Here is a 23,102-nt window from a genome sequence, read left to right as displayed (position 1 = left end):
CTTCTCACATGGCCCCACAGTGTAACAATGGTCACTTCTTCTCACATGGCCCCACAGTGTAACAATGGTCCCTTTGTTCCATGGTTCCTGGTCTGGTGCATTCCCCTTTCCCCTTCTCAGGCCGCCCTGCCAGCTGAGAAATGCTCACTGGGCCAGGGCCTTGGCCAGCAGCCCCTGGGCTCAGCTCCTCTGGAGCTCATCACAGACACTGTCTGCTCCAGGCTCAACCCTTCATTTCCTGGGGAGATGCCAAAGCCTCCACAGGGAACATTTCCCTTTGCTCAGGGGAATTTCGTACAGGTGCCTTGTAGTGACTCTTTGTGTCTGTGTGCACACAGGAGTGCCTGTGCTCAGGGAAATGTGGCAGATATGCTGCTCCCTGAGGGCTTTGGATGCCTTGGATAGCTGAGCCAGTCAGGCCTGGAAGTAAGGTTAAGTCATGTCGCCCTGATTCTTAAGATTTTATAAAGCCTTCTGAGTTTCCATTCTGTTGGAGAACCTTCCCACACAATTTCTGTCAACAACATATTGTTTACAATCTTTTATGGGGGTGGACAAACTTGATGTACTAGTGGTTTGTCCAATGTCTTTGGACAGGTGGCTCATTCACTCTCCAATCCAATGTCACCTTTGGGAAAGTACAGAAATAAGAGTCAGAGTATAAACTTTTATCTTTACCTTGCAAATAGCAGGTGGCTCGCGTCGTGCTTTCACGTGTCTTATAGCGACAAAGTCACAAGCTGTAAGCAAAGTTAAATGCTGCTAAGAGTTGTTCTTTTGCTAATTTGTGAAGCTTAATAGAAGTTATAAGCGAAGTTGAATATTGTTAAGTGTTATTCCACAGCTCTGTTTAGCTTTTAGGCTGTATTCCTTTTATCCTTGCCCTCACTGTCCTTTCGTCACACACACACACAGACATTAACATACACACTCACACAAAAACACACAGAGACACACAGACACCGGGACAGTTCTTGACTCCTTTTTGGTTTGATTGCCTGGATTTTGTTTGGTTTTGTTGTTGCTTTGTTTCCTTGCTGTGCCTGAAGTGTCCAGTCAGGAGCAGAGTGACTCTTGCCAAGGAACTCTGTGGTGCTGTCACTTAATATTAAAGCTGTTTTATGCTACTCCCCTGCTGGGGATTTTTATAAGTGCTCTCAAGCCCTCCTTCATAAGAGGGTGAAGGAGCCCTGGCCAAGCTCTGGCCCTGGGGCACAGGGATGCTGCTAGGGGGTCCCGGTCTCCCTGTTCCAACTTTGAGGGCCCTGAGCCCCTGTCCCCGTGTCAGGCTCTGGGCTTGATCTCCTCGAACATCCTCAGGGGGAGGCTGCAGCGCCAGGGGCAGGGGGACCCAGAGGGACACGGGATGCCACTGTGCACGCACAGCTTTGGACTTCTCTGGGAGGAACTGTGAGTGGGAGCTGGCTTGAAGTGACCTCCCCAGTAAGGTCACAGAGCCCCTGAGATGTCACACTGCCTCCTGGGATGTCACAGCCCACCCTGGGATCTCACAAATCCCCCTTGTGATGTCACAGAGCCAGTGCTGCTCTATCACTCTGGGATGTCATACAGTTGCGCTGTGATGGCACAGAAGACTCTGGCATCACAAAGTCAGCCCGTGTCACAATCCTCTAGTGCAAGCGGGAATCATGACAGTTCATTTTCCCCACCTCAGAATTAGCAGAAGTAGATAGGCTTATCATGAGAAACCGAATGTGATAAACATGTTAGAAATGAAAGGCTCCAAGTTATTAGTTATTATTTTAATAAAAGTTATTAAGTGTACCAAATATAAATTTTGAGAAAAATGGAAAAAAGCCACTATAAAAAAAAGTCAGTGTGGAGCCCGGGATTGCCACCAGGTGAGACACAGGTTTGACAGCTGCAGCAGAGGGTCCTCTATGCTTCACACCGACCGTCCTGTCTGACCCATTTTTATACCATTTTCCATGCCTGAGCCAGAGTCCCTTTTCTTCCTTTTTGGAGTGCATGTATTCATGTGGAGTTCTTTTCTCTGTGGCAAGTTGAACAATACATGTCCGGAGAGTGATGAACACCTGTGTTTGCAGTCCCGGAATTCGGATTTGAGATGTACCTCCCTGATGGCTCTGACTATCTCGGTCTCGGATATTTATCGTGTATTTATCGTCCGGGTGTTTCTCGGACAACCTTGATGCACGATCCCTCTCTGGGCTGGCCACTTTCGTTCGCTTGTAAATAAAGTCCTCCCTCTCTTGTCCAGGTGGCTTTGACATGGTGTTGCAATCACTGTTGCTGGCTTGTGCAATTTAAAAACTTCTTATAAGAGTATAATTTAACAGCACATAACTATAAAATAGATGACAATTTTATTTGCACGAATTATCCTATAGACATATAACAGTCCTAATGATTCCTTGAGGCCTTGCAGAGTCACAATGTTCTCCATGGTTCCATAGGCCCCACAGTGTCATGTGACTCCTCTGTTCCATGAGTCCTGCAATGTCACAATGGACCTTTGGACCAATGGACCATGGGGCTTTGCAGTGTCACAACGCTCTCCTTTGGCTCCACATGGTCACAATGGAGCACTGATTACAGGCAGCCTCTCTGTGTTACCCTGTAGCTTTATTTCCGTGGGGTCTCGCAGTGTCCCAATGGAGCCTTGGTTGGATGGGGCCTCACAGTGTCACAATGATGCCTACATTCCACTGAGGCACACGGCGTCACTAGGGTCCCCTTGCTTCCATGAGGCCCAGCAATGTCACAGTGGTGTCCATGAATCCATGAGGACTCACAGTGTCCCAATGGTCTCTTGATCTCACATGGTCCCACAGTGTCCCAATGGTCACTTCTTCTCACATGGCCCCACAGTGTAACAATGGTCCCTTGGTTCCATGGTTCCTGGTCTGGTGCATTCCCCTTTCCCCTTCTCAGGCCGTCCTGCCAGCTGAGAAATGCTCACTGGGCCTGGGCCTGGGCCTTGGCCAGCAGCCCCTGGGCTCAGCTCCTCTGGAGTTCATCACAGACACTGTCTGCTCCAGGCTCAACCCTTCATTTCCTGGGGAGATGCCAAAGCCTCCACAGGGAACATTTCCCTTTGCTTAGGGGAATTTCGTACAGGTGCCTTGTAGTGACTCTTTGTGTCTGTGTGCACACAGGAGTGCCTGTGCTCAGGGAAATGTGGCAGATATGCTGCTCCCTGAGGGCTTTGGATGCCTTGGATAGCTGAGCCAGTCAGGCCTGGAAGTAAGGTTAAGTCATGTCACCCTGATTCTTAAGATTTTATAAAGCCTTCTGAGTTTACATTCTGTTGGAGAACCTTCCCACGCAATTTCTGTCAACAACATATTGTTTACAATCTTTTATGGGGGTGGACAAACTTGATGTACTACTGGTTTGTCCAATGTCTTTGGACAGGTGGCTCATTCACTCTCCAATCCAATGTCACCTTTGGGAAAGTACAGAAATAAGAGTCAGAGTATAAACTTTTATCTTTACCTTGCAAATAGCAGGTGGCTCGCGTCGTGCTTTCACGTGTCTTATAGCGACAAAGTCACAAGCTGTAAGCAAAATTAAATGCTGCTAAGAGTTGTTCTTTTGCTAATTTGTGAAGCTTAATAGAAGTTATAAGCGAAGTTGAATATAGTTTAGTGTTATTCCACAGCTCTGTTTAGCTTTTAGGCTGTATTCCTTTTATCCTTGCCCTCACTGTCCTTTCGTCACACACACACACAGACATTAACATACACACTCACATAAAAACACACAGAGACACACAGACACCGGGACAGTTCTTGACTCCTTTTTGGTTTGATTGCCTGGATTTTGTTTGGTTTTGTTGTTGCTTTGTTTCCTTGCTGTGCCTGAAGTGTCCAGTCAGGAGCAGAGTGACTCTTGCCAAGGAACTCTGTGGTGCTGTCAATTAATATTAAAGCTGTTTTATGCTACTCCCCTGCTGGGGATTTTTAAAGTGCTCTCAAGCCCTCCTTCATAAGAGGGTGAAGGAGCCCTGGCCAAGCTCTGGCCCTGGGGGTACAGGGATGCTGCTAGGGGGTCCCTGTCTCCCTGTTCCAAGTTTGAAGGCCCTGAGCCCCTGTCCCCGTGTCAGGCTCTGGACTTGATCTCCTCGAACATCCTCAGGGGGAGGCTGCAGCGCCAGGGGCAGGGGGACCCAGAGGGACACGGGATACCACTGTGCACCAGCAGCTTTGGACTTCTCTGGGAGGAACTGTGAGTGGGAGCTGGCTTGAAGTGACCTCCCCAGTAAGGTCACAGAGCCCCTGAGATGTCACACTGCCTCCTGGGATGTCACAGCCCACCCTGGGATCTCACAAATCCCCCTTGTGATGTCACAGAGCCAGTGCTGCTCTATCACTCTGGGATGTCATACAGTTGCGCTGTGATGGCACAGAAGACTCTGGCATCCCAAAGTCAGCCCGTGTCACAATCCTCTAGTGCAAGCGGGAATCATGACAGTTCATTTTCCCCACCTCAGAATTAGCAGAAGTAGATAGGCTTATCATGAGAAACCGAATGTGATAAACATGTTAGAAATGAAAGGCTCCAAGTTATTAGTTATTATTTTAATAAAAGTTATTAAGTGTACCAAATATAAATTTTGAGAAAAATGGAAAAAAGCCACTATAAAAAAAAGTCAGTGTGGAGCCCGGGATTGCCACCAGGTGAGACACAGGTTTGACAGCTGCAGCAGAGGGTCCTCTATGCTTCACACCGACCATCCTGTCTGACCCATTTTTATACCATTTTCCATGCCTGAGCCAGAGTCCCTTTTCTTCCTTTTTGGAGTGCATGTATTCATGTGGAGTTCTTTTCTCTGTGGCAAGTTGAACAATACATGTCCGGAGAGTGATGAAGACCTGTGTTTGCAGTCTCGGAATTCGGATTTGAGATGTACCTCCCTGATGGCTCTGACTATCTCGGTCTCGGATATTTATCGTGTATTTATCTTCCGGGTGTTTCTCGGACAACCTTGATGCAGGATCCCTCTCTGGGCTGGCCACTTTCGTTCGTTTGTAAATAAAGTCATCCCTCTCTTGTCCAGGTGGCTTTGACATGGTGTTGCAATCACTGTTGCTGGCTTGTGCAATTTAAAAACTTCTTATAAGATTATAATTTAACAGCACATAACTATAAAATAGATGACAATTTTATTTGCACGAATTATCCTATAGACATATAACAGTCCTAATGATTCCTTGAGGCCTTGCAGTGTCACAATGTTCTCCATGTTTCCACAGGCCCCACAGTATCATGTGACTCCTCTGTTTGATGAGTCCAGCAATGTCAGTATGCACCTTTGGACCAATGGACCATGGGGCTTTGCAGTGTCACAACGCTCTCCTTTGGCTCCACAGGGTCACAATGGAGCACTGATTACAGGCAGCCTCTCTGTGTTACCCTGGAGCTTTGTTTCCGTGGGGTCTCGCAGTGTCCCAATGGAGCCTTGGTTGGATGGGGCCTCACAGTCTCACAATGATGCCTACATTCCACTGAGGCACACGGTGTCACTAGGGTCCCCTTGCTTCCATGAGGCCCAGCAATGTCACAGTGGTGTCCATGAATCCATGAGGACTCACAGTGTCCCAATGGTCACTTCTTCTCACATGGCCCCACAGTGTAACAATGGTCCCTTGGTTCCATGGTTCCTGGTCTGGTGCATTCCCCTCTCCCCTTCTCAGGCCGCCCTGCCAGCTGAGAAATGCTCACTGGGCCTGGGCCTTGGCCAGCAGCCCCTGGGCTCAGCTCCTCTGGAGCTCATCACAGACACTGTCTGCTCCAGGCTCAACCCTTCATTTCCTGGGGAGATGCCAAAGCCTCCACAGGGAACATTTCCCTTTGCTCAGGGGAATTTCGCACAGGTGCCTTGTAGTGACTCTTTGTGTCTGTGTGCACACAGGAGTGCCTGTGCTCAGGGAAATGTGGCAGATATGCTGCTCCCTGAGGGCTTTGGATGCCTTGGATAGCTGAGCCAGTCAGGCCTGGAAGTAAGGTTAAGTCATGTCACTCTGATTCTTAAGATTTTCTAAAGCCTTCTGAGTTTACATTCTGTTGGAGAACCTTCCCACGCAATTTCTGTCAACAGCATATTGTTTACAATCTTTTATGGGGGTGGACAAACTTGATGTACTAGTGGTTTGTCCAATGTCTTTGGACAGGTGGCTCATTCACTCTCCAATCCAATGTCACCTTTGGGAAAGTACAGAAATAAGAGTCAGAGTATAAACTTTTATCTTTACCTTGCAAATAGCAGGTGGCTCGCGTCGTGCTTTCACGTGTCTTATAGCGACAAAGTCACAAGCTGTAAGCAAAATTAAATGCTGCTAAGAGTTGTTCTTTTGCTAATTTGTGAAGCTTAATAGAAGTTATAAGCGAAGTTGAATATAGTTTAGTGTTATTCCACAGCTCTGTTTAGCTTTTAGGCTGTATTCCTTTTATCCTTGCCCTCACTGTCCTTTCGTCACACACACACACAGACATTAACATACACACTCACATAAAAACACACAGAGACACACAGACACCGGGACAGTTCTTGACTCCTTTTTGGTTTGATTGCCTGGATTTTGTTTGGTTTTGTTGTTGCTTTGTTTCCTTGCTGTGCCTGAAGTGTCCAGTCAGGAGCAGAGTGACTCTTGCCAAGGAACTCTGTGGTGCTGTCAATTAATATTAAAGCTGTTTTATGCTACTCCCCTGCTGGGGATTTTTAAAGTGCTCTCAAGCCCTCCTTCATAAGAGGGTGAAGGAGCCCTGGCCAAGCTCTGGCCCTGGGGGTACAGGGATGCTTCTAGGGGGTCCCTGTCTCCCTGTTCCAAGTTTGAAGGCCCTGAGCCCCTGTCCCCGTGTCAGGCTCTGGACTTGATCTCCTCGAACATCCTCAGGGGGAGGCTGCAGCGCCAGGGGCAGGGGGACCCAGAGGGACACGGGATACCACTGTGCACCAGCAGCTTTGGACTTCTCTGGGAGGAACTGTGAGTGGGAGCTGGCTTGAAGTGACCTCCCCAGTAAGGTCACAGAGCCCCTGAGATGTCACACTGCCTCCTGGGATGTCACAGCCCACCCTGGGATCTCACAAATCCCCCTTGTGATGTCACAGAGCCAGTGCTGCTCTATCACTCTGGGATGTCATACAGTTGCGCTTTGATGGCACAGAAGACTCTGGCATCCCAAAGTCAGCCCGTGTCACAATCCTCTAGTGCAAGCGGGAATCATGACAGTTCATTTTCCCCACCTCAGAATTAGCAGAAGTAGATAGGCTTATCATGAGAAACCGAATGTGATAAACATGTTAGAAATGAAAGGCTCCAAGTTATTAGTTATTATTTTAATAAAAGTTATTAAGTGTACCAAATATAAATTTTGAGAAAAATGGAAAAAAGCCACTATAAAAAAAAGTCAGTGTGGAGCCCGGGATTGCCACCAGGTGAGACACAGGTTTGACAGCTGCAGCAGAGGGTCCTCTATGCTTCACACCGACCATCCTGTCTGACCCATTTTTATACCATTTTCCATGCCTGAGCCAGAGTCCCTTTTCTTCCTTTTTGGAGTGCATGTATTCATGTGGAGTTCTTTTCTCTGTGGCAAGTTGAACAATACATGTCCGGAGAGTGATGAAGACCTGTGTTTGCAGTCTCGGAATTCGGATTTGAGATGTACCTCCCTGATGGCTCTGACTATCTTGGTCTCGGATATTTATCGTGTATTTATCTTCCGGGTGTTTCTCGGACAACCTTGATGCAGGATCCCTCTTTGGGCTGGCCACTTTCGTTCGTTTGTAAATAAAGTCATCCCTCTCTTGTCCAGGTGGCTTTGACATGGTGTTGCAATCACTGTTGCTGGCTTGTGCAATTTAAAAACTTCTTATAAGATTATAATTTAACAGCACATAACTATAAAATAGATGACAATTTTATTTGCACGAATTATCCTATAGACATATAACAGTCCTAATGATTCCTTGAGGCCTTGCAGTGTCACAATGTTCTCCATGTTTCCACAGGCCCCACAGTATCATGTGACTCCTCTGTTTGATGAGTCCAGCAATGTCAGTATGCACCTTTGGACCAATGGACCATGGGGCTTTGCAGTGTCACAACGCTCTCCTTTGGCTCCACAGGGTCACAATGGAGCACTGATTACAGGCAGCCTCTCTGTGTTACCCTGGAGCTTTGTTTCCGTGGGGTCTCGCAGTGTCCCAATGGAGCCTTGGTTGGATGGGGCCTCACAGTCTCACAATGATGCCTACATTCCACTGAGGCACACGGCGTCACTAGGGTCCCCTTGCTTCCATGAGGCCCAGCAATGTCACAGTGGTGTCCATGAATCCATGAGGACTCACAGTGTCCCAATGGTCTCTTGATCTCACATGGTCCCACAGTGTCCCAATGGTCCCTTGGTCTCACAAGGCCCCACAGTGTCCCAATGGTCACTTCTTCTCACATGGCCCCACAGTGTAACAATGGTCCCTTGGTTCCATGGTTCCTGGTCTGGTGCATTCCCCTCTCCCCTTCTCAGGCCGCCCTGCCAGCTGAGAAATGCTCACTGGGCCTGGGCCTTGGCCAGCAGCCCCTGGGCTCAGCTCCTCTGGAGCTCATCACAGACACTGTCTGCTCCAGGCTCAACCCTTCATTTCCTGGGGAGATGCCAAAGCCTCCACAGGGAACATTTCCCTTTGCTCATGGGAATGTCTCACAGGTGCCTTGTAGTGACTCTTTGTGTCTGTGTGCACACAGGAGTGCCTGTGCTCAGGGAAATGTGGCAGATATGCTGCTCCCTGAGGGCTTTGGATGCCTTGGATAGCTGAGCCAGTCAGGCCTGGAAGTAAGGTTAAGTCATGTCACCCTGATTCTTAAGATTTTCTAAAGCCTTCTGAGTTTCCATTCTGTTGGAGAACCTTCCCACACAATTTCTGTCAACAACATATTGTTTACAATCTTTTATGGGGGTGGACAAACTTGATGTACTAGTGGTTTGTCCAATGTCTTTGGACAGGTGGCTCATTCACTCTCCAATCCAATGTCACCTTTGGGAAAGTACAGAAATAAGAGTCAGAGTATAAACTTTTATCTTTACCTTGCAAATAGCAGGTGGCTCGCGTCGTGCTTTCACGTGTCTTATAGCGACAAAGTCACAAGCTGTAAGCAAAGTTAAATGCTGCTAAGAGTTGTTCTTTTGCTAATTTGTGAAGCTTAATAGAAGTTATAAGCGAAGTTGAATATAGTTAAGTGTTATTCCACAGCTCTGTTTAGCTTTTAGGCTGTATTCCTTTTATTCTTGCCCTCACTGTCCTTTCGTCACACACACACACAGACATTAACATACACACTCACACAAAAACACACAGAGACACACAGACACCGGGACAGTTCTTGACTCCTTTTTGGTTTGATTGCCTGGATTTTGTTTGGTATTATTGTTGCTTTGTTTCCTTGCTGTGCCTGAAGTGTCCAGTCAGGAGCAGAGTGACTCTTGCCAAGGAACTCTGTGGTGCTGTCACTTAATATTAAAGCTGTTTTATGCTACTCCCCTGCTGGGGATTTTTAAAGTGCTCTCAAGCCCTCCTTCATAAGAGGGTGAAGGAGCCCTGGCCAAGCTCTGGCCCTGGGGGCACAGGGATGCTGCTAGGGGGTTTCTGTCTCCCTTTTCCAAGTTTGAAGGCCCTGAGCCCCTGTCCCCGTGTCAGGCTCTGGACTTGATCTCCTCGAACATCCTCAGGGGGAGGCTGCAGCGCCAGGGGCAGGGGGACCCAGAGGGACACGGGATGCCACCGGGCACGAGCAGCTTTGGATTTCTCTGGGAGGAACTGTGAGTGGGAGCTGGCTTGAAGTGACCTCCCCAGTAAGGTCACAGAGCCCCTGAGATGTCACAATGCCTCCTGGGATGTCACAGCCCACCCTGAGATCTCACAAATCCCCCTTGTGATGTCACAGAGCCAGTGCTGCTCTATCACTCTGGGATGTCATACAGTTGCGCTGTGATGGCACAGAAGACTCTGGCATCACAAAGTCAGCCCGTGTCACAATCCTCTAGTGCAAGCGGGAATCATGACAGTTCATTTTCCCCACCTCAGAATTAGCAGAAGTAGATAGGCTTATCATGAGAAACCGAATGTGATAAACATGTTAGAAATGAAAGGCTCCAAGTTATTAGTATTTTAATAAAAGTTATTAAGTGTACCAAATATAAATTTTGAGAAAAATGGAAAAAAGCCACTATAAAAAAAAGTCAGTGTGGAGCCCGGGATTGCCACCAGGTGAGACACAGGTTTGACAGCTGCAGCAGAGGGTCCTCTATGCTTCACACCGACCGTCCTGTCTGACCCATTTTTATACCATTTTCCATGCCTGAGCCAGAGTTCCTTTTCTTCCTTTTTGGAGTGCATGTATTCATGTGGAGTTCTTTTCTCTGTGGCAAGTTGAACAATACATGTCCGGAGAGTGATGAAGACCTGTGTTTGCAGTCTCGGAATTCGGATATGAGATGTACCTCCCTGATGGCTCTGACTATCTCGGTCTCGGATATTTATCGTGTATTTATCGTCCGGGTGTTTCTCGGACAACCTTGATGCACGATCCCACTCTGGGCTGGCCACTTTCGTTTGCTTGTAAATAAAGTCCTCCCTCTCTTGTCCAGGTGGCTTTGACATGGTGTTGCAATCACTGTTGCTGGCTTGTGCAATTTAAAAACTTCTTATAAGAGTATAATTTAACAGCACATAACTATAAAATAGATGACAATTTTATTTGCACGAATTATCCTATAGACATATAACAGTCCTAATGATTCCTTGAGGCCTTGCAGTGTCACAATGTTCTCCATGGTTCCACAGGCCCCACAGTGTCATGTGACTCCTCTGTTCCATGAGTCCTGCAATGTCACAATGGACCTTTGGACCAATGGACCATGGGGCTTTGCAGTGTCACAACGGTCTCCTTTGGCTCCACAGGGTCACAATGGAGCACTGATTACAGGCAGCCTCTCTGTGTTACCCTGGAGCTTTGTTTCCGTGGGGTCTCGCAGTGTCCCAATGGAGCCTTGGTTGGATGGGGCCTCACAGTGTCACAATGATGCCTACATTCCACTGAGGCACACGGCATCACTAGGGTCCCCTTGCTTCCATGAGGCCCAGCAATGTCACAGTGGTGTCCATGAATCCATGAGGACTCACAGTGTCCCAATGGTCACTTCTTCTCACATGGCCCCACAGTGTAACAATGGTCCCTTGGTTCCATGGTTCCTGGTCTGGTGCATTCCCCTCTCCCCTTCTCAGGCCGCCCTGCCAGCTGAGAAATGCTCACTGGGCCTGGGCCTTGGCCAGCAGCCCCTGGGCTCAGCTCCTCTGGAGCTCATCACAGACACTGTCTGCTCCAGGCTCAACCCTTCATTTCCTGGGGAGATGCCAAAGCCTCCACAGGGAACATTTCCCTTTGCTCAGGGGAATTTCGCACAGGTGCCTTGTAGTGACTCTTTGTGTCTGTGTGCACACAGGAGTGCCTGTGCTCAGGGAAATGTGGCAGATATGCTGCTCCCTGAGGGCTTTGGATGCCTTGGATAGCTGAGCCAGTCAGGCCTGGAAGTAAGGTTAAGTCATGTCACTCTGATTCTTAAGATTTTCTAAAGCCTTCTGAGTTTACATTCTGTTGGAGAACCTTCCCACGCAATTTCTGTCAACAACATATTGTTTACAATCTTTTATGGGGGTGGACAAACTTGATGTACTAGTGGTTTGTCCAATGTCTTTGGACAGGTGGCTCATTCACTCTCCAATCCAATGTCACCTTTGAGAAAGTATAAAAGTTGGAGTCAGAGAATAAACTTTTAGCTTTACCTTGCAAATAGCAGGTGGCTCGCGTCGTGCTTTCACGTGTCTTGTAGCGACAAAGTCACAAGCTGTAAGCAAAGTTAAATGCTGCTAAGAGTTGTTCTTTTGCTAATTTGTGAAGCTTAATAGAAGTTATAAGCGAAGTTGAATATTGTTAAGTGTTATTCCACAGCTCTGTTTAGCTTTTAGGCTGTATTCCTTTTATCCTTGTCCTCACTGTCCTTTCGTCACACACACACACACACATTAACATACACACTCACACAAAAACACACAGAGACACACAGACACCGGGACAGTTCTTGACTCCTTTTTGGTTTGATTGCCTGGATTTTGTTTGGTTTTATTGTTGCTTTGTTTCCTTGCTGTGCTGAAGTTTCCAGTCAGTAGCAGAGTGACTCTTGCCAAGGAACTCTGTGGTGCTGTCACTTAATATTAAAGCTGTTTTATGCTACTCCCCTGCTGGGGATTTTTATAAGTGCTCTCAAGCCCTCCTTCATAAGAGGGTGAAGGAGCCCTGGCCAAGCTCTGGCCCTGGGGGCACAGGGATGCAGCAAGGGGGTCCCTGTCTCCCTTTTCCAAGTTTGAAGGCCCTGAGCCCCTGTCCCCGTATCAGGCTCTGGGCTTGATCTCCTCGAACATCCTCAGCAGGGGGCTGCAGCGCCAGGGGCAGGGGGACCCAGAGGGACACGGGATGCCACTGTGCACCAGCAGCTTTGGATTTCTCTGGGAGGAACTGTGAGTGGGAGCTGGCTTGAAGTGACCTCCCCAGTAAGGTCACAGAGCCCCTGAGATGTCACACTGCCTCCTGGGATGTCACAGCCCACCCTGGGATCTCACAAATCCCCCTTGTGATGTCACAGAGCCAGTGCTGCTCTATCACTCTGGGATGTCATACAGTTGCGCTTTGATGGCACAGAAGACTCTGGCATCCCAAAGTCAGCCCGTGTCACAATCCTCTAGTGCAAGCGGGAATCATGACAGTTCATTTTCCCCACCTCAGAATTAGCAGAAGTAGATAGGCTTATCATGAGAAACCGAATGTGATAAACATGTTAGAAATGAAAGGCTCCAAGTTATTAGTTATTATTTTAATAAAAGTTATTAAGTGCACCAAATATAAATTTTGAGAAAAATGGAAAAAAGCCACTATAAAAAAACGTCAGTGTGGAGCCTGGGATTGCCACCGGGTGAGACACAGGTTTGACAGCTGCAGCAGAGGGTCCTCTATGCTTCACACCGACCGTCCTGTCTGACCCATTTTTATACCATTTTCCATGCCTGAGCCAGACTCCCTTTTCTTCCTTTTTGGAGTGCATGTATTCATGTAGAGTTCTTTTCTCTGTGGCAAGTTGAACAATACATGTCCAGAGAGTGATGAACACCTGTGTTTGCAGTTCCGGAATTCGGATTTGAGATGTACCTCCCTGATGGCTCTGACTATCTCGGTCTCGGATATTTATCGTGTATTTATCGTCCGGGTGTTTCTCGGACAACCTTGATGCACGATCCCTCTCTGGGCTGGCCACTTTCGTTCGCTTGTAAATAAAGTCCTCCCTCTCTTGTCCAGGTGGCTTCGACATGGTGTTGCAATCGCTGTTGCTGGCTTGTGCGATTTAAAAACTTCTTATAAGAGTATAATTTAACAGCACATAACCATAAAATAGATGACAATTTTATTTGCACGAATTATCCTATAGACATATAACAGTCCTAATGATTCCTTGAGTGTTGCCTTCAGGGGAAGGCAAGGCGACCTGGTTTCAAGGAACAGCACGGCAGCCCAGTCTCTCCTGGGCCACTCGGGCCAACGACACACGCAGGCACCAGTGTGGTGGACGGTCGAAAGCCTTTATTATCTTATCTCATGGGTTTAAATAGTCTTGGGGGACTGTGCTACGTCAGGGGGGGTTGGTAGGGTCTTTAGTGTTAGTCAGGAGTGGAAAACTACTGGGTTAGGTGTGGTTACATTCTTTGGGGTAAATGGATAACATGTTGCAGGGTGAGAGGGGGAAGGGGTCTTTCTTTCCGTCACATCCCGAAATCTTCCGTTCGCCTGTCCCTATCTACTACACTTGAGGCCTTGCAGTGTCACAATGTTCTCCATGGTTCCACAGGCCCCACAGTGTCATGTGACTCCTCTGTTCCATGAGTCCTGCAATGTCACAATAGACCTTTGGACCAATGGACCATGGGGCTTTGCAGTGTCACAACGCCCTCCTTTGGCTCCACAGGGTCACAATGGAGCACTGATTACAGGCAGCCTCTCTGTGTTACCCTGGAGCTTTGTTTCCGTGGGGTCTCGCAGTGTCCCAATGGAGCCTTGGTTGGATGGGGCCTCACAGTGTCACAATGATGCCTACATTCCACTGAGGCACACGGCGTCACTAGGGTCCCCTTGCTTCCATGAGGCCCAGCAATGTCACAGTGGTGTCCATGAATCCATGAGGACTCACAGTGTCCCAATGGTCTCTTGATCTCACATGGTCCCACAGTGTCCCAATGGTCCCTTGGTCTCACAAGGCCCCACAGTGTCCCAATGGTCACTTCTTCTCACATGGCCCCACAGTGTAACAATGGTCCCTTGGTTCCATGGTTCCTGGTCTGGTGCATTCCCCTTTCCCCTTCTCAGGCCGTCCTGCCAGCTGAGAAATGCTCACTGGGCCTGGGCCTGGGCCTTGGCCAGCAGCCCCTGGGCTCAGCTCCTCTGGAGTTCATCACAGACACTGTCTGCTCCAGGCTCAACCCTTCATTTCCTGGGGAGATGCCAAAGCCTCCACAGGGAACATTTCCCTTTGCTCAGGGGAATTTCGTACAGGTGCCTTGTAGTGACTCTTTGTGTCTGTGTGCACACAGGAGTGCCTGTGCTCAGGGAAATGTGGCAGATATGCTGCTCCCTGAGGGCTTTGGATGCCTTGGATAGCTGAGCCAGTCAGGCCTGGAAGTAAGGTTAAGTCATGTCACCCTGATTCTTAAGATTTTCTAAAGCCTTCTGAGTTTCCATTCTGTTGGAGAACCTTCCCACACAATTTCTGTCAACAACATATTGTTTACAATCTTTTATGGGGGTGGACAAACTTGATGTACTAGTGGTTTGTCCAATGTCTTTGGACAGGTGGCTCATTCACTCTCCAATCCAATGTCACCTTTGGGAAAGTACAGAAATAAGAGTCAGAGTATAAACTTTTATCTTTACCTTGCAAATAGCAGGTGGCTCGCGTCGTGCTTTCACGTGTCTTATAGCGACAAAGTCACAAGCTGTAAGCAAAGTTAAATGCTGCTAAGAGTTGTTCTTTTGCTAATTTGTGAAGCATAATAGAAGTTATAATCGAAGTTGAATATTGTTAAGTGTTATTCCACAGCTCTGTTTAGCTTTTAGGCTGTATTCCTTTTATCCTTGCCCTCACTGTCCTTTCGTCACACACACACACACACATTAACATACACACTCACACAAAAACACACAGAGACACACAGACACCGGGACAGTTCTTGACTCCTTTTTGGTTTGATTGCCTGGATTTTGTTTGGTATTATTGTTGCTTTGTTTCCTTGCTGTGCCTGAAGTGTCCAGTCAGGAGCAGAGTGACTCTTGCCAAGGAACTCTGTGGTGCTGTCACTTAATATTAAAGCTGTTTTATGCTACTCCCCTGCTGGGGATTTTTAAAGTGCTCTCAAGCCCTCCTTCATAAGAGGGTGAAGGAGCCCTGGCCAAGCTCTGGCCCTGGGGGCACAGGGATGCTGCTAGGGGGTCCCTGTCTCCCTTTTCCAAGTTTGAAGGCCCTGAGCCCCTGTCCCCGTGTCAGGCTCTGGACTTGATCTCCTCGAACATCCTCAGGGGGAGGCTGCAGCGCCAGGGGCAGGGGGACCCAGAGGGACACGGGATGCCACCGGGCACGAGCAGCTTTGGACTTGTCTGGGAGGAACTGTGAGTGGGAGCTGGCTTGAAGTGACCTCCCCAGTAAGGTCACAGAGCCCCTGAGATGTCACAATGCCTCCTGGGATGTCACAGCCCACCCTGAGATCTCACAAATCCCCCTTGTGATGCCACAGAGCCAGTGCTGCTCTATCACTCTGGGATGTCATACAGTTGCGCTGTGATGGCACAGAAGACTCTGGCATCACAAAGTCAGCCCGTGTCACAATCCTCTAGTGCAAGCGGGAATCATGACAGTTCATTTTCCCCACCTCAGAATTAGCAGAAGTAGATAGGCTTATCATGAGAAACCGAATGTGATAAACATGTTAGAAATGAAAGGCTCCAAGTTATTAGTATTTTAATAAATGTTATTAAGTGTACCAAATATAAATTTTGAGAAAAATGGAAAAAAGCCACTATAAAAAAAAGTCAGTGTGGAGCCCGGGATTGCCACCAGGTGAGACACAGGTTTGACAGCTGCAGCAGAGGGTCCTCTATGCTTCACACCGACCGTCCTGTCTGACCCATTTTTATACCATTTTCCATGCCTGAGCCAGAGTTCCTTTTCTTCCTTTTTGGAGTGCATGTATTCATGTGGAGTTCTTTTCTCTGTGGCAAGTTGAACAATACGTGTCCGGAGAGTGATGAACACCTGTGTTTGCAGTCCCGGAATTCGGATTTGAGATGTACCTCCCTGATGGCTCTGACTATCTCGGTCTCGGATATTTATCGTGTATTTATCGTCTGGGTGTTTCTGGGACAACCTTCATGCACGATCCCTCTCTGGGCTGGCCACTTTCGTTTGCTTGTAAATAAAGTCCTCCCTCTCTTGTCCAGGTGGCTTTGACATGGTGTTGCAATCACTGTTGCTGGCTTGTGCAATTTAAAAACTTCTTATAAGAGTATAATTTAACAGCACATAACTATAAAATAGATGACAATTTTATTTGCACGAATTATCCTATAGACATATAACAGTCCTAATGATTCCTTGAGGCCTTGCAGTGTCACAATGTTCTCCATGGTTCCACAGGCCCCACAGTGTCATGTGACTCCTCTGTTCCATGAGTCCTGCAATGTCACAATGGACCTTTGGACCAATGGACCATGGGGCTTTGCAGTGTCACAACGCTCTCCTTTGGCTCCACAGGGTCACAATGGAGCACTGATTACAGGCAGCCTCTCTGTGTTACCCTGGAGCTTTGTTTCCGTGGGGTCTCGGAGTGTCCCAATGGAGCCTTGGTTGGATGGGGCCTCACAGTGTCACAATGATGCCTACATTCCACTGAGGCACACGGCATCACTAGGGTCCCCTTGCTTCCATGAGGCCCAGCAATGTCACAGTGGTGTCCATGAATCCATGAGGACTCACAGTGTCCCAATGGTCACTTCTTCTCACATGGCCCCACAGTGTAACAATGGTCCCTTGGTTCCATGGTTCCTGGTCTGGTGCATTCCCCTCTCCCCTTCTCAGGCCGCCCTGCCAGCTGAGAAATGCTCACTGGGCCTGGGCCTTGGCCAGCAGCCCCTGGGCTCAGCTCCTCTGGAGCTCATCACAGACACTGTCTGCTCCAGGCTCAACCCTTCATTTCCTGGGGAGATGCCAAAGCCTCCACAGGGAACATTTCCCTTTGCTCAGGGGAATTTCGCACAGGTGCCTTGTAGTGACTCTTTGTGTCTGTGTGCACACAGGAGTGCCTGTGCTCAGGGAAATGTGGCAGATATGCTGCTCCCTGAGGGCTTTGGATGCCTTGGATAGCTGAGCCAGTCAGGCCTGGAAGTAAGGTTAAGTCATGTCACCCTGATTCTTAAGATTTTCTAAAGCCTTCTGAGTTTCCATTCTGTTGGAGAACCTTCCCACACAATTTCTGTCAACAACATATTGTTTACGATCTTTTATGGGGGTGGACAAACTTGATGTACTAGTGGTTTGTCCAATGTCTTTGGACAGGTGGCTCATTCACTCTCCAATCCAATGTCACCTTTGGGAAAGTACAGAAATAAGAGTCAGAGTATAAACTTTTATCTTTACCTTGCAAATAGCAGGTGGCTCGCGTCGTGCTTTCACGTGTCTTATAGCGACAAAGTCACAAGCTGTAAGCAAAGTTAAATGCTGCTAAGAGTTGTTCTTTTGCTAATTTGTGAAGCTTAATAGAAGTTATAAGCGAAGTTGAATATTGTTAAGTGTTATTCCACAGCTCTGTTTAGCTTTTAGGCTGTATTCCTTTTATCCTTGCCCTCACTGTCCTTTCGTCACACACACACACACACATTAACATACACACTCACACAAAAACACACAGAGACACACAGACACCGGGACAGTTCTTGACTCCTTTTTGGTTTGATTGCCTGGATTTTGTTTGGTTTTGTTGTTGCTTTGTTTCCTTGCTGTGCCTGAAGTGTCCAGTCAGGAGCAGAGTGACTCTTGCCAAGGAACTCTGTGGTGCTGTCAATTAATATTAAAGCTGTTTTATGCTACTCCCCTGCTGGGGATTTTTATAAGTGCTCTCAAGCCCTCCTTCATAAGAGGGTGAAGGAGCCCTGGCCAAGCTCTGGCCCTGGGGCACAGGGATGCTGCTAGGGGGTCCCTGTCTCCCTGTTCCAACTTTGAGAGCCCTGAGCCCCTGTCCCCGTGTCAGGCTCTGGGCTTGATCTCCTCGAACATCCTCAGGGGGAGGCTGCAGCGCCAGAGACAGGGGGACCCAGAGGGACACGGGATGCCACTGTGCACCAGCAGCTTTGGACTTCTCTGGGAGGAACTGTGAGTGGGGGCTGGCTTGAAGTGACCTCCCCAGTAAGGTCACAGAGCCCCTGAGATGTCACACTGCCTCCTGGGATGTCACAGCCCACCCTGAGATCTCACAAATCCCCCTTGTGATGTCACAGAGCCAGTGCTGCTCTATCACTCTGGGATGTCATACAGTTGCGCTGTGATGGCACAGAAGACTCTGGCATCACAAAGTCAGCCCGTGTCACAATCCTCTAGTGCAAGCGGGAATCATGACAGTTCATTTTCCCCATCTCAGAATTAGCAGAAGTAGATAGGCTTATCATGAGAAACCGAATGTGATAAACATGTTAGAAATGAAAGGCTCCAAGTTATTAGTTATTATTTTAATAAAAGTTATTAAGTGTACCAAATATATATTTTGAGAAAAATGGAAAAAAGCCACTATAAAAAAAAGTCAGTGTGGAGCCCGGGATTGCCACCAGGTGAGACACAGGTTTGACAGCTGCAGCAGAGGGTCCTCTATGCTTCACACCGACCGTCCTGTCTGACCCATTTTTATACCATTTTCCATGCCTGAGCCAGAGTCCGCTTTCTTCCTTTTCAAAGTGCATGTATTCATGTGGAGTTCTTTTCTCTGTGGCAAGTTGAACAATACATGTCCGGAGAGTGATGTACAACTGTGTTTGCAGTCCCGGAATTCGGATTTGAGATGTACCTCCCTGATGGCTCTGACTATCTCGGTCTCAGATATTTATCGTGTATTTATCGTCCGGGTGTTTCTCGGACAACCTTGATGCACGATCCCTCTCTGGGCTGGCCACTTTCGTTCGCTTGTAAATAAAGTCCTCCCTCTCTTGTCCAGGTGGCTTTGACATGGTGTTGCAATCACTGTTGCTGGCTTGTGCAATTTAAAAACTTCTTATAAGAGTATAATTTAACAGCACATAACTATAAAATAGATGACAATTTTATTTGCACGAATTATCCTATAGACATATAACAGTCCTAATGATTCCTTGAGGCCTTGCAGTGTCACAATGTTCTCCATGGTTCCACAGGCCCCACAGTGTCATGTGACTCCTCTGTTCCATGAGTCCTGCAATGTCACAATGGACCTTTGGACCAATGGACCATGGGGCTTTGCAGTGTCACAACGCTCTCCTTTGGCTCCACATGGTCACAATGGAGCACTGATTACAGGCAGCCTCTCTGTGTTACCCTGGAGCTTTGTTTCCGTGGGGTCTCGCAGTGTCCCAATGGAGCCTTGGTTGGATGGGGCCTCACAGTGTCACAATGATGCCTACATTCCACTGAGGCACACGGCGTCACTAGGGTCCCCTTGCTTCCATGAGGCCCAGCAATGTCACAGTGGTGTCCATGAATCCATGAGGACTCACAGTATCCCAATGGTCTCTTGATCTCACATGGTCCCACAGTGTCCCAATGGTCCCTTGGTCTCACAAGGCCGCACAGTGTCCCAATGGTCACTTCTTCTCACATGGCCCCACAGTGTAACAATGGTCCCTTGGTTCCATGGTTCCTGGTCTGGTGCATTCCCCTCTCCCCTTCTCAGGCCGCCCTGCCTGCTGAGAAATGCTCACTGGGCCTGGGCCTTGGCCAGCAGCCCCTGGGCTCAGCTCCTCTGGAGCTCATCACAGACACTGTCTGCTCCAGGCTCAACCCTTCATTTCCTGGGGAGATGCCAAAGCCTCCACAGGGAACATTTCCCTTTGCTCAGGGGAATTTCGCACAGGTGCCTTGTAGTGACTCTTTGTGTCTGTGTGCACACAGGAGTGCCTGTGCTCAGGGAAATGTGGCAGATATGCTGCTCCCTGAGGGCTTTGGATGCCTTGGATAGCTGAGCCAGTCAGGCCTGGAAGTAAGGTTAAGTCATGTCACCCTGATTCTTAAGATTTTCTAAAGCCTTCTGAGTTTCCATTCTGTTGGAGAACCTTCCCACACAATTTCTGTCAACAACATATTGTTTACAATCTTTTATGGGGGTGGACAAACTTGATGTACTAGTGGTTTGTCCAATGTCTTTGGACAGGTGGCTCATTCACTCTCCAATCCAATGTCACCTTTGGGAAAGTACAGAAATAAGAGTCAGAGTATAAACTTTTATCTTTACCTTGCAAATAGCAGGTGGCTCGCGTCGTGCTTTCACGTGTCTTATAGCGACAAAGTCACAAGCTGTAAGCAAAGTTAAATGCTGCTAAGAGTTGTTCTTTTGCTAATTTGTGAAGCTTAATAGAAGTTATAAGCGAAGTTGAATATTGTTAAGTGTTATTCCACAGCTCTGTTTAGCTTTTAGGCTGTATTCCTTTTATCCTTGCCCTCACTGTCCTTTCGTCACACACACACACAGACATTAACATACACACTCACACAAAAACACACAGAGACACACAGACACCGGGACAGTTCTTGACTCCTTTTTGGCTTGATTGCATGGATTTTGTTTGGTATTATTGTTGCTTTGTTTCCTTGCTGTGCCTGAAGTGTCCAGTCAGGAGCAGAGTGACTCTTGCCAAGGAACTCTGTGGTGCTGTCACTTAATATTAAAGCTGTTTTATGCTACTCCCCTGCTGGGGATTTTTAAAGTGCTCTCAAGCCCTCCTTCATAAGAGGGTGAAGGAGCCCTGGCCAAGCTCTGGCCCTGGGGGCACAGGGATGCTGCTAGGGGGTCCCTGTCTCCCTTTTCCAAGGTTGAAGCCCCTGAGCCCCTGTCCCCGTGTCAGGCTCTGGGCTTGATCTCCTCGAACATCCTCAGGGGGAGGCTGCAGCGCCAGGGGCAGGGGGACCCAGAGGAACACGGGATACCACTGTGCACGTGCAGCTTTGGACTTCTCTGGGAGGAACTGTGAGTGGGAGCTGGCTTGAAGTGACCTCCCCAGTAAGGTCACAGAGCCCCTGAGATGTCACACTGCCTCCTGGGATGTCACAGCCCACCCTGAGATCTCACAAATCCCCCTTGTGATGTCACAGAGCCAGTGCTGCTCTATCACTCTGGGATGTCATACAGTTGCGCTGTGATGGCACAGAAGACTCTGGCATCACAAAGTCAGCCCGTGTCACAATCCTCTAGTGCAAGCGGGAATCATGACAGTTCATTTTCCCCACCTCAGAATTAGCAGAAGTAGATAGGCTTATCATGAGAAACCGAATGTGATAAACATGTTAGAAATGAAAGGCTCCAAGTTATTAGTTATTATTTTAATAAAAGTTATTAAGTGTACCAAATATATATTTTGAGAAAAATGGAAAAAAGCCACTATAAAAAAAAGTCAGTGTGGAGCCCGGGATTGCCACCAGGTGAGACACAGGTTTGACAGCTGCAGCAGAGGGTCCTCTATGCTTCACACCGACCGTCCTGTCTGACCCATTTTTATACCATTTTCCATGCCTGAGCCAGAGTCCGCTTTCTTCCTTTTCAAAGTGCATGTATTCATGTGGAGTTCTTTTCTCTGTGGCAAGTTGAACAATACATGTCCGGAGAGTGATGTACAACTGTGTTTGCAGTCCCGGAATTCGGATTTGAGATGTACCTCCCTGATGGCTCTGACTATCTCGGTCTCAGATATTTATCGTGTATTTATCGTCCGGGTGTTTCTCGGACAACCTTGATGCACGATCCCTCTCTGGGCTGGCCACTTTCGTTCGCTTGTAAATAAAGTCCTCCCTCTCTTGTCCAGGTGGCTTTGACATGGTGTTGCAATCACTGTTGCTGGCTTGTGCAATTTAAAAACTTCTTATAAGAGTATAATTTAACAGCACATAACTATAAAATAGATGACAATTTTATTTGCACGAATTATCCTATAGACATATAACAGTCCTAATGATTCCTTGAGGCCTTGCAGTGTCACAATGTTCTCCATGGTTCCACAGGCCCCACAGTGTCATGTGACTCCTCTGTTCCATGAGTCCTGCAATGTCACAATGGACCTTTGGACCAATGGACCATGGGGCTTTGCAGTGTCACAACGCTCTCCTTTGGCTCCACAGGGTCCCAATGGAGCACTGATTACAGGCAGCCTCTCTGTGTTACCCTGGAGCTTTGTTTCCGTGGGGTCTCGCAGTGTCCCAATGGAGCCTTGGTTGGATGGGGCCTCACAGTGTCACAATGATGCCTACATTCCACTGAGGCACACGGCATCACTAGAGTCCCCTTGCTTCCATGAGGCCCAGCAATGTCACAGTGGTGTCCATGAATCCATGAGGACTCACAGTGTCCCAATGGTCACTTCTTCTCACATGGCCCCACAGTGTAACAATGGTCCCTTGGTTCCATGGTTCCTGGTCTGGTGCATTCCCCTCTCCCCTTCTCAGGCCGCCCTGCCAGCTGAGAAATGCTCCCTGGGCCTGGGTCTTGGCCAGCAGCCCCTGGGCTCAGCTCCTCTGGAGCTCATCACAGACACTGTCTGCTCCAGGCTCAACCCTTCATTTCCTGGGGAGATGCGAAAGCCTCCACAGGGAACATTTCCCTTTGCTCAGGGGAATTTCGCACAGGTGCCTTGTAGTGACTCTTTGTGTCTGTGTGCACACAGGAGTGCCTGTGCTCAGGGAAATGTGGCAGATATGCTGCTCCCTGAGGGCTTTGGATGCCTTGGATAGCTGAGCCAGTC

Source organism: Lonchura striata, chromosome 29 (assembly GCF_050655825.1).
Source record: "Lonchura striata isolate lonStrDom1 chromosome 29, ASM5065582v1, whole genome shotgun sequence".
In the NCBI taxonomy this organism is placed as follows: domain Eukaryota; kingdom Metazoa; phylum Chordata; class Aves; order Passeriformes; family Estrildidae; genus Lonchura; species Lonchura striata.
Note: the sequence above shows the minus strand (reverse complement) of the source record.